Source organism: Anser cygnoides, chromosome 1 (genome assembly GCF_040182565.1).
Source record: "Anser cygnoides isolate HZ-2024a breed goose chromosome 1, Taihu_goose_T2T_genome, whole genome shotgun sequence".
Classification (NCBI taxonomy): Eukaryota; Metazoa; Chordata; class Aves; order Anseriformes; family Anatidae; genus Anser; species Anser cygnoides.
The window spans coordinates 127355717-127364762 of NC_089873.1; positions in this window are offsets into that span (position 1 = coordinate 127355717).

The following is a 9046-nucleotide window of genomic DNA, read 5'->3' on the forward strand; positions in this document are numbered from 1 at the left end:
AACAGATTTAACAAAAAATCAAATTATCCTCAACATAAATGAGTTATAGTATGTTCATGGTGCTACAATTCACAGAAGAAATTACAAGCCAGCTAAAAAAGCCAAAACCCATGGGAGATCCGTAAGTCCCTAAGCTTGAAAAGGTTGGATGGAATAACTTATCCTTCAGGTGAGTCTTTCCATTTCTGACAGGGGCTGTCTCATTTGTTATTCTTCTGCCGACCATTATGGATCACAGATGTAATTCTCACTGCCTTGTCTGTGAGCTTTTGAACATAACAGTAGGATCTTTTCCCATTCTACCTCTTGTCTTGTTGAATTACTCAGTCAAGAAAATTTATTAATCAACCATATTTTCAATTTTTTGCTCCATAGATTTGAACATTAATTTTTACGTGAGACGCTGTTTCTTTGAAAAGAAACACAAATAATGAAAGTGTGCTCCATTTTAGGTAGGTAGCCCAGCTGATCTTTTAGATAGCTGTATACTGTTCCTACCCTGCTTTTCTTTTCAGACCTGAAGCAGAATCATTAACATCATCTTCTAAAATATGGGCAAAAATAGGAATACAGAGTCTAAACTTACACAAGCTACAGATTCTCCCGTACTGTGAAATTCCTCACCTTCTACAGAAAGTTTTGCAGCTCCTTTGGCGCAGGAGAAATAAGCTTAAAACTCAGGCCTCCCTCACTTGTCATTGCACCATGCAGAATATCTACTTATTGCAGTCATGGGGATGTTTTCTGTAGAGGTGAGAAAAGCCATTGTTCATCTTCATACTTCCATGCATTGAATAAGTCCCTGGCATTGAGATAGAAATACAGAAGAGTAATGTTTATACTTACATTTCTCAGCTGAGAGGAACATTCCAGTATAGCCATTAAGTTTCTTTCTTTATGTTTCTTTGGGATCTCTGTGTTCTCTTTGGGTCTTCACCACCTTGCATAAAATATTTTTTTTAATCAGCAGAATAACTGATGCACACTTCTTGGGTTATCCTGAATTAATTTAGCAAAAAATGGTTGTATCCATTGTTAAGGAGAAACTCATCAGTCCCTGAAATACATTTTTACATAGCCCTCTAATTTATGGCAAACCTTATTTTAAAATTACCAGACTAATTCATTCTTACTAGCTCTTATAGTGTCTAGACATTTATTTTAATGTTAAAAGTTACTTTTCTTTCTTGTGAACTTTTAGCGCTAAAGCTCAAAAGTAGAATGCCATTTAGCCAGGGTATCTGAAACAACATTCCTAATGAAATTCCAATTGTTCTACTTGGATGACTGAGATGGTAACATTGCTTATTAGAATAAGCTATGCAGACTTACTGTCTTGCCCTGCCTTTTGCTATTTATTTTTTTTTTATCCTCATGAACTTACAACAAAATGCTTAAGATGAAAAGGGAAACTCTTAGGAAAAGTATTTTTCTCATTATTATTATTATTTTCCTTCCAAAATATACCAAGACTTTTTAGGAAAGTTTACAGTAATCAAATGTACTATAGATTTTTCTAGAAAACTGTACGTGGCTTCCAAACAGGACTCCTCGTCTATCATTTCCTTCCAATTAAGTAACTGTATGCCATGGCAAGTACATGTCAAAGGATTTGGTCTTAGCCTGGTTTCCTGAAGGAAAGAGTTTATGCTATAATGTGCACATGTACCACCATTCCTTGGTAAATTCGCTGCTTCCAGTCACTCAGCAACATCTGACGGTAGAGTACTCAGAGAGAGTAATTCTGACAAAATGCCTGAAGCGCCACATGGGAGAATCCTATTTTTCAGGAGAGGACTTTGGACGTTCACTGAAGCTGAAACTGTCTGCCTCACATGGGATTCTGTCTTCAGGGATTTTCTGTTGCCTGATAAGATGCAGAATTTGTGTAGAGGGTGGTCAGCCACTGTAATGCACATCTCTTTTTTCTTATGTCCTCCTCTGTCTATCCTCTCATCCACTTCTAGATCTTCTTGTGTCTAATAAATGGTAGTCTAATAAGCTTATGCTGCAGCCTTGACATAATACAACTGAAATCCCTGTCCACCACAAGACACAAAGTAATTGAAACCCATGCTTCCCTACTCAGAGTACTCACAGAGATCCTGGCATCTGACTGGAGACATGGGGTCTTCCAAAAATCTCAGCACGTTCAGCAGTCCACTAGCTAAACCATTTATTTGATATATATTAAGTCAAAATTAAAAAAAAATCATCAAGCCTTTTAGGGATATTCAATTGAAAAGACAGTAGTTTTTAGATGGTAGTGAAGGTTTGTAGATGACAATTTCTCACATTACATGTAAGAAATTCATGACACTCAATGACATCAGGCAATCCACCTCCTGTCTTTTTTTCAAGACCATATGATAAGAGATTTGCCTTGCATTGACTTAGGTTCTTGTTTGTTTGTTTGTTTGTTTTTGTCTTGGTCTGTCTGTGTTTATGGCATATTCCTCCTTAACCCTCCTTAAATTTAGAATTAAAACTCAATGCCCACACTAGATGAAGTTTGCTGAATTAATACAGTGTTGCTCAGATCCACGAATGTGGGTTCTATTCTATTACTGAATGCTTAGAAATTACTGAGACTTCAGTGGAGACTCTAAATGAGAAGTTGGGATTCTACTGATTAATTAATATATAGTAGTCTCTTTCACTTGGTATTTCAAGTTTAGTTCTGTACTGCTGCCTGGGGGGACATATCTCTTAGGCTGTCTGACAGCAGCCTCATTATTCACAGAAATGGGCAATAACTTTTTCAAATAAAATCTTTTCATTGATCTTAAAAGAGAAATTTTACTTTGAGCTCTTTATTTAGTTTTGTAACTATCATTTTGTGTCATTGTTGTAACACTGTGACCCTGCGGTCTACTTTAAATGGTTACACCACTCTGTGTTAGGTGTCTTTAAGACTTGCAGGTCAGATACACCTAGGTCAGGAAGTACATGGCTGTGAAACTCTAAAATAACAGCAGGTATCGAAGCTTAAGTGAGTGACATTCCTTCCTAGCAGCCACTTCAGAAAAAAAGTGCACACCACCATTTTGATTCTTGAAGGGGAAGTGTTCAGATATATTTAATAAAAGATGCAATTATAACTTATAACCTACAGTCACTAGAGGTGAGACCCATAGACACTTCTAAATGCCCGGTGTACACCCAGAACTTCCCTTTGAACTCAGTAAGGTAAAATACACCAAAACAAGACTCAGTGGTAAGTTTCACTGAGGCAGGCAGCTTCAAAATTTGGTGTGGGTATCTGATCTACAAAAATTCATCAAAAATTAGTAGCTGGAATTTTCTGGCCATAGGAATGTCTGTGGTTATGCTATCTCTGGAGACCAGCCCCTAGTCAGAGAGCTGTGTCCCATCTAAGTCCTCTTGTAGTTTCAGGAATGTAAGGACCCACTCTATACTCTGTGAAACTATTGCGATTATTATTTTTTTAAATATAAGATGACAGTTATGATGGAAGAAGGATAGAATAGGGATAGGAAAGGTCAGGACAAGACAGGACAGAACAGGCGTTCAAATGTATTGGTGAGTGCCCTAAAAGAGCACACTCTCCATAGGGCTGAAATGTATGTTCATTCCAGCTGGTAGAATAGCAATAAGTATATTATATGATCATATTTATTTTAAAAAGCTGCTTGCATTTCTGAAAAGTGTGAAACCTACTGTAGAATATTCAGCAGTCTGATATTATTTCATCTGCCTTATCTGTTCTTTATTTCTACTTTCCTTCTATCCCCAGTAATTTTCACTCTCTGGTACTTCACATCAGGAGGTCTCTATCTTCACCATCATTGACTTCTGGAATCATTTGTTCCCTATAGTGTAAATTTGACTTAGGGAATGTGCCATCATTTTGCATATGCCTCCTTGGATCTGGAGAATTATATCAAAGATACATGTATTTTGTATATTGGATATTCTTGCTAAGACATTTAAGAAACAAAGTGAAAACCAAGTTGAAAGGCATTCAGCTGCTTGACCCAGAAGCTTCCAGTGTGCCAGTAAGAGCAACACAGCTTAGCGTGTGTGCCTCTGCTGCATGAGCATGTGTTAGCAGTCAGTGGTAACAAAGGCTAGCATCGACACATTCCTCTATAAACAGATAATTCTCACAAGAGTATTTGAAGATATCTCGTTACAATTTGAATTTTATATTTCTATGACCTAAAAATAGCTCAGGTGTGATCTGCAGAGTTAATGGATATTATAGAGATTGCTCAGGAAAGTAAAATTTTGTCAATGCTTGGAAAAAATCTCCAGTTTCCTGCATAGTTCTACAATTCATTGTTCCCACTGCTCTCTGTGTGAAGAGAATACACATACACATATATATCCTCCAATAACTTTCAAACTGGTTTGCTGAATTTGACATGGAGCTAGAAGATTTAGATACAACATTTTCTCACAGGTTTGAAGTTGATATATAAGTGGGTAAATGGGGACAACAGTAAGGGACAGGCTGATGAGCTCATTCCTAATTGCACTAGGCTGGCCACATGTGAAATACGTGTTTTGACTGTCTCAACTAAGGGAAAAACACTGGTCAGAGCTTAGTTGATTAGTGAATTCAACCATAATTCAACCATAATAAATCAGGCTTTGCTGCTTCTATTGCTCCCAGAACTGTTTGCTATATGTTTATTTTAGGGCTCTGTGCCTGCCATAAATTTGGGGCTGTGTTTCAAACAGTGACAGTGATATATTAGGTATGGCTGTGCTGGCTCCCAGAAGTGGGACTGTAGGCATGCTGAACAAACAGAAGCTCATGTTTCCTTTTTTTTTTTTTTAAATAAATAAATAAATAAATAGAAATCACCTATCATGAAATTCGTCTGTGGTCAGAGCTTATAAACATGGTTTACTATTGACCACAGAGAATTTGAAAAAGCTCACTCAAGAACATTTGGTGCAAGATAAATTTTGATTAGTGGTGTGCTCCAGTTGTTTTATTTATTTATTTATTTATTTATTTATTTATTTATTTTATTTTTTCTGAGGATCTAACTTCAGGTATCAGCAATTCTGAGCAAAGTGGGATGGGTTGGGATCTCCTATGCAGGCCATTACTGCAAGCAAGAATGACTCTAAGAGCAGCCCTTTCCTTTCAATACCTTTTCTTTATTTCATCTGAAGTGAGAGAGCTGTTTCCAAGAACAAAATTAAGAAACAAATAATTTGTTTGCCCTGAAAGTGTAATGTCAAAAGAGCAGCCATCATTCCTGGGAACACGGTTGGGGGATAATGGGTACAAGGTCAGAACTGGAGTTCAGAGATGGCTACTTTCTGGGCAAGCCAGGAGAATGTTTGTGTGTAATTCGGAAAGCAAAATATGGGTCACTCACTGAGTTTTGTTGACATAATGAGGAACAGGGAAGCTGGGATGATTTTTATTTCACCTCAGCTTTTGTTTCTCAATATGAAGATGACTTCTTAGCATTGGTTTTGGTAACACAGCCCAGTATCTTTGGGATTTTGTAACACGGGAATGTGTAAGCTTGGGAAGTGAAGTGTAGGCTAGCTGATTTGCTCTGCTTTTAAGGACTCTTTTTGCTATTGCCTGCAAATTTGTCCACATTTTGTCAAGCTGTGTCCCACTGAAAATATAAGTATGCATAGGTGCATGAGAATAGTCCTGAAAAAGAGGGAGAACTGTAGTTCTACCATTTCTTTTCCTGGTAAAACTCAGCAAGCACGGCAGAGCAGGAAGCTGTCTAATGTCAGTGCAGAGGGGTCTGTGGGAACAACACAAGATGGGGATACTGGGGTGGAGAGTAGGCAGGGGGCCCAGGAGGTGAGCAAGCAGCAGCCTGGTGGGATAGGGTGACAGCAGAAACATGAAGCAGATCAGGTGGGGTACTGGAGCAGAGCAGGCAGGGGTCAGGTGCCATGGCAGGTGTACAAGGAAGAATAAAATAAGAGCAACCTGGAAATAAGTGAGAGGATGAATGGCGGAGACAGGACAGGGCTGTGCAGCTGCTGCAGAACACACCTCAACCAGAGGAACTGAGGACACTGGAGTGAGTGTTTCTCTGTTGGCAGCAAATGCTTACAAATCCCATGAGCTAACCATGTTTCTTGTCCTTGGCAGTAGCTGGTCCATACAGAAACTAATTGCTCATTACAGACAGCAGTTACTTTCTAGCCAGGGAGTTTATGTGCCAGGCTGGCTCTGAAAGATGTCTCTTCAGTTCTGTGCCCACCAATACTAATTTCTGAGGACAACCTGAATTTTGGTTTTCTACTTCATTTGAGTAGCCGAGTTTGTAAACCTAACCTTTCATTCTTCTAGTGTGTATGTGTTTATAGAGATATATGATTAAAGGGAAAATGCCAGGAAACCAAGTCTAGGTATAAGCAATACAGCTGGCATAAATCCCAAACTAAGAGAGATAACAAGTTTGTTGCTATCTTTTGCTCCCCTCCTTCTCTACCCACAGCCAGATAAAATGGGATGTTTTCCTAAACTGGTACAGATTATGTTTGGTGGCAAGGCTAACAGGGAACAGAAACTCAAGCGTAGCTTTTTTTGTTGCACCTGCTGTTTAACCAGACCACCTACTCAGCATTGCAAATACAGCTGTAGCCTTTTTGTCCACTGCAAATGACTTATTAAGTTGTGAAATACGGATTTGGAAGAAAAAGGAGGAGCAGAAATAATTGTGAATGTTGGTTATATTTTTACAATGATGTTCTGAACTAAGGAAAGAACACTGAAGCTCTGAATGCTACAGTAGGAAAACGTGGTTTGAAATGGTTTTAGATCTCCTTTTCTAGACCCCTTTACATCTTTCCTTGTCCATGATAACACCCTCTCTGATCTCCCTTCAAGCTATATGCACAAAGATTGCTAAAGCCATTTTTTTCGTCTTTTGACCTGATTATGACACTTCCAGCTTTGAAACATTATTTATGCTATCTTCTCCTGTCCATTCCTTTCTTCTCTCTGCTATACCTGTCAAAGACCCACACAATTCTCTTCCTTATTTAATCCTCTTGACATTCTTCCAAATACCCTCAGTCCTCTGCAGGTGCTTCCCAATCTTTTCTGTCAGCTTAGACAAGAATTTGCTCCTTTAGGTCCAATTATTTGCAAGATTTTGCAGAGTTTAGGGATCAGATCTTGACTAGCAGAGAAAACGTATCACATTGCATAATCGTTTTTAGGAAGATCTTTCTAAAGCTTCCTGTGAACCTTTTTTTTCACTGTAAAATGGAAACATATGAGTTTTTACACTGACCGTGGAAAGACTGAGTAGTAACCTGTTGGGGAAAGATGCAAATCCTGACATCCACACAAACATTGCCTTTGTCTGGAATGTTTCTTTTGAGGTTTACTTATTTTTGGCATGAACTACAGTTTAAACAAAACAAATACCAAAATTGTCATCCTGCATTTACCTGGATATCATGATAAAAATCCAGAAAGTTGTTCTTACCACATGTAAAAAGAAAGCATGGTTGATAAAGATGATCATTGGAAGGAACTGTTCCCTTCCCTTCCCTTCCCTTCCCTTCCCTTCCCTTCCCTTCCCTTCCCTTCCCTTCCCTTCCCTTCCCTTCCCTTCCCTTCCCTTCCCTTCCCTTCCCTTCCCTTCCCTTCCCTTCCCTTCCCTTCCCTTCCCTTCCCTTCCCTTCCCTTCCCTTCCCTTCCCTTCCCTTCCCTTCCCTTCCCTTCCCTTCCCTTCCCTTCCCTTCCCTTCCCTTCCCTTCCCTTCCCTTCCCTTCCCTTCCCTTCCCTTCCCTTCCCTTCCCTTCCCTTCCCTTCCCTTCCCTTCCCTTCCCTTCCCTTCCCTTCCCTTCCCTTCCCTTCCCTTCCCTTCCCATTACATTAGAAGACACAGTATAATGACACTATTACATCCATAGTTTGAAAGGAATGTTTGAAAGAAATTAAGGTTTGTCTGTGCATCACATCTAAATTGTAGGTATCCAGTGAAGCAGATTCCTGTAGAAGCCGACTATAGGCAATGCGAAGAGTGAGAGGTTACAAGCCTTCACAAGGAGGTCCTGCCGGCTGAACTTCAGCTGCGTAGATACTGTGGACAGTTTTGCATCCTGGAGCACTGTCCTCTGCAGGGACACATATGCACACATGGCATAGCTGCCTCAGGCCATAAGGAGCTCTTGGGCTTGGAAACTGGTATCCTAGACAAACTACAGCTACCTAAATCTAGGCGTATCCTGTCTTCAACCGTGAACTTTCCTCTTTCCTCAGGCCAACCATGAAATGAAGGGCCTTGCTTTAGGGGGCCAGCTTCATGGGCAGCCTACTGGCAAGGCAGAAGATGAGCACCTGCGTCAGTGAATTGAGTGGGTCACAGCATCTGTGTTTTAACTGCAGGCCATATCATACCTGATTGATTCTCTGTGGCTGTATGACTGCTGGGAAGAAAAATGTTTCTGGAATTGCAGCAAGCTGAATTCCCCAGACATACATGCTCTCAAAATGTTCCTGTTTCTACAAAGTGGAAAAGCTTTGATTAATAGGAATAGCACTAGACTTTAAGGTGCACTTTATTTCATTGATGAACTTTGAGGTGTCTCCTGCAGTACCGGTTTTGTAAACTGTAATCGTTAACATTGCTTATTCAGGATTTACAAGCAAGACTAACATTGCCTATTTTTTTCAGGCTGCTACAGGGATAAATAACTGATGTTGAAGAAGCAGATCAGGATCTCTGGGGGAAAAAAAAAAAAAGAATGGTGTGTGGGTTTTACAACTAGAAAAGCGTTTTTCTGAGGTGCCTCTAAAAGTATGCAGTAGAGGGAAGGGCGATATGTGGGCTCCATTATATAATATTATTACAATGCTTAATCAGTGAAGGGGCACAAGGGAAAAAGGATATCATGGAAATCAATTCATATCATATAGCGCTTAGAAAATTCAAAAATTGAAGTGTTTGCTCAAAACCTCCTGTATAACAGGATTAACTGTCACGGAAATTAAAAATGATGTAAGAGGAAAAGCTGAAGAGATAATCCAGGATGATCCAGAGGATTTTGCAGATATATCTGTATTGTTAACGGT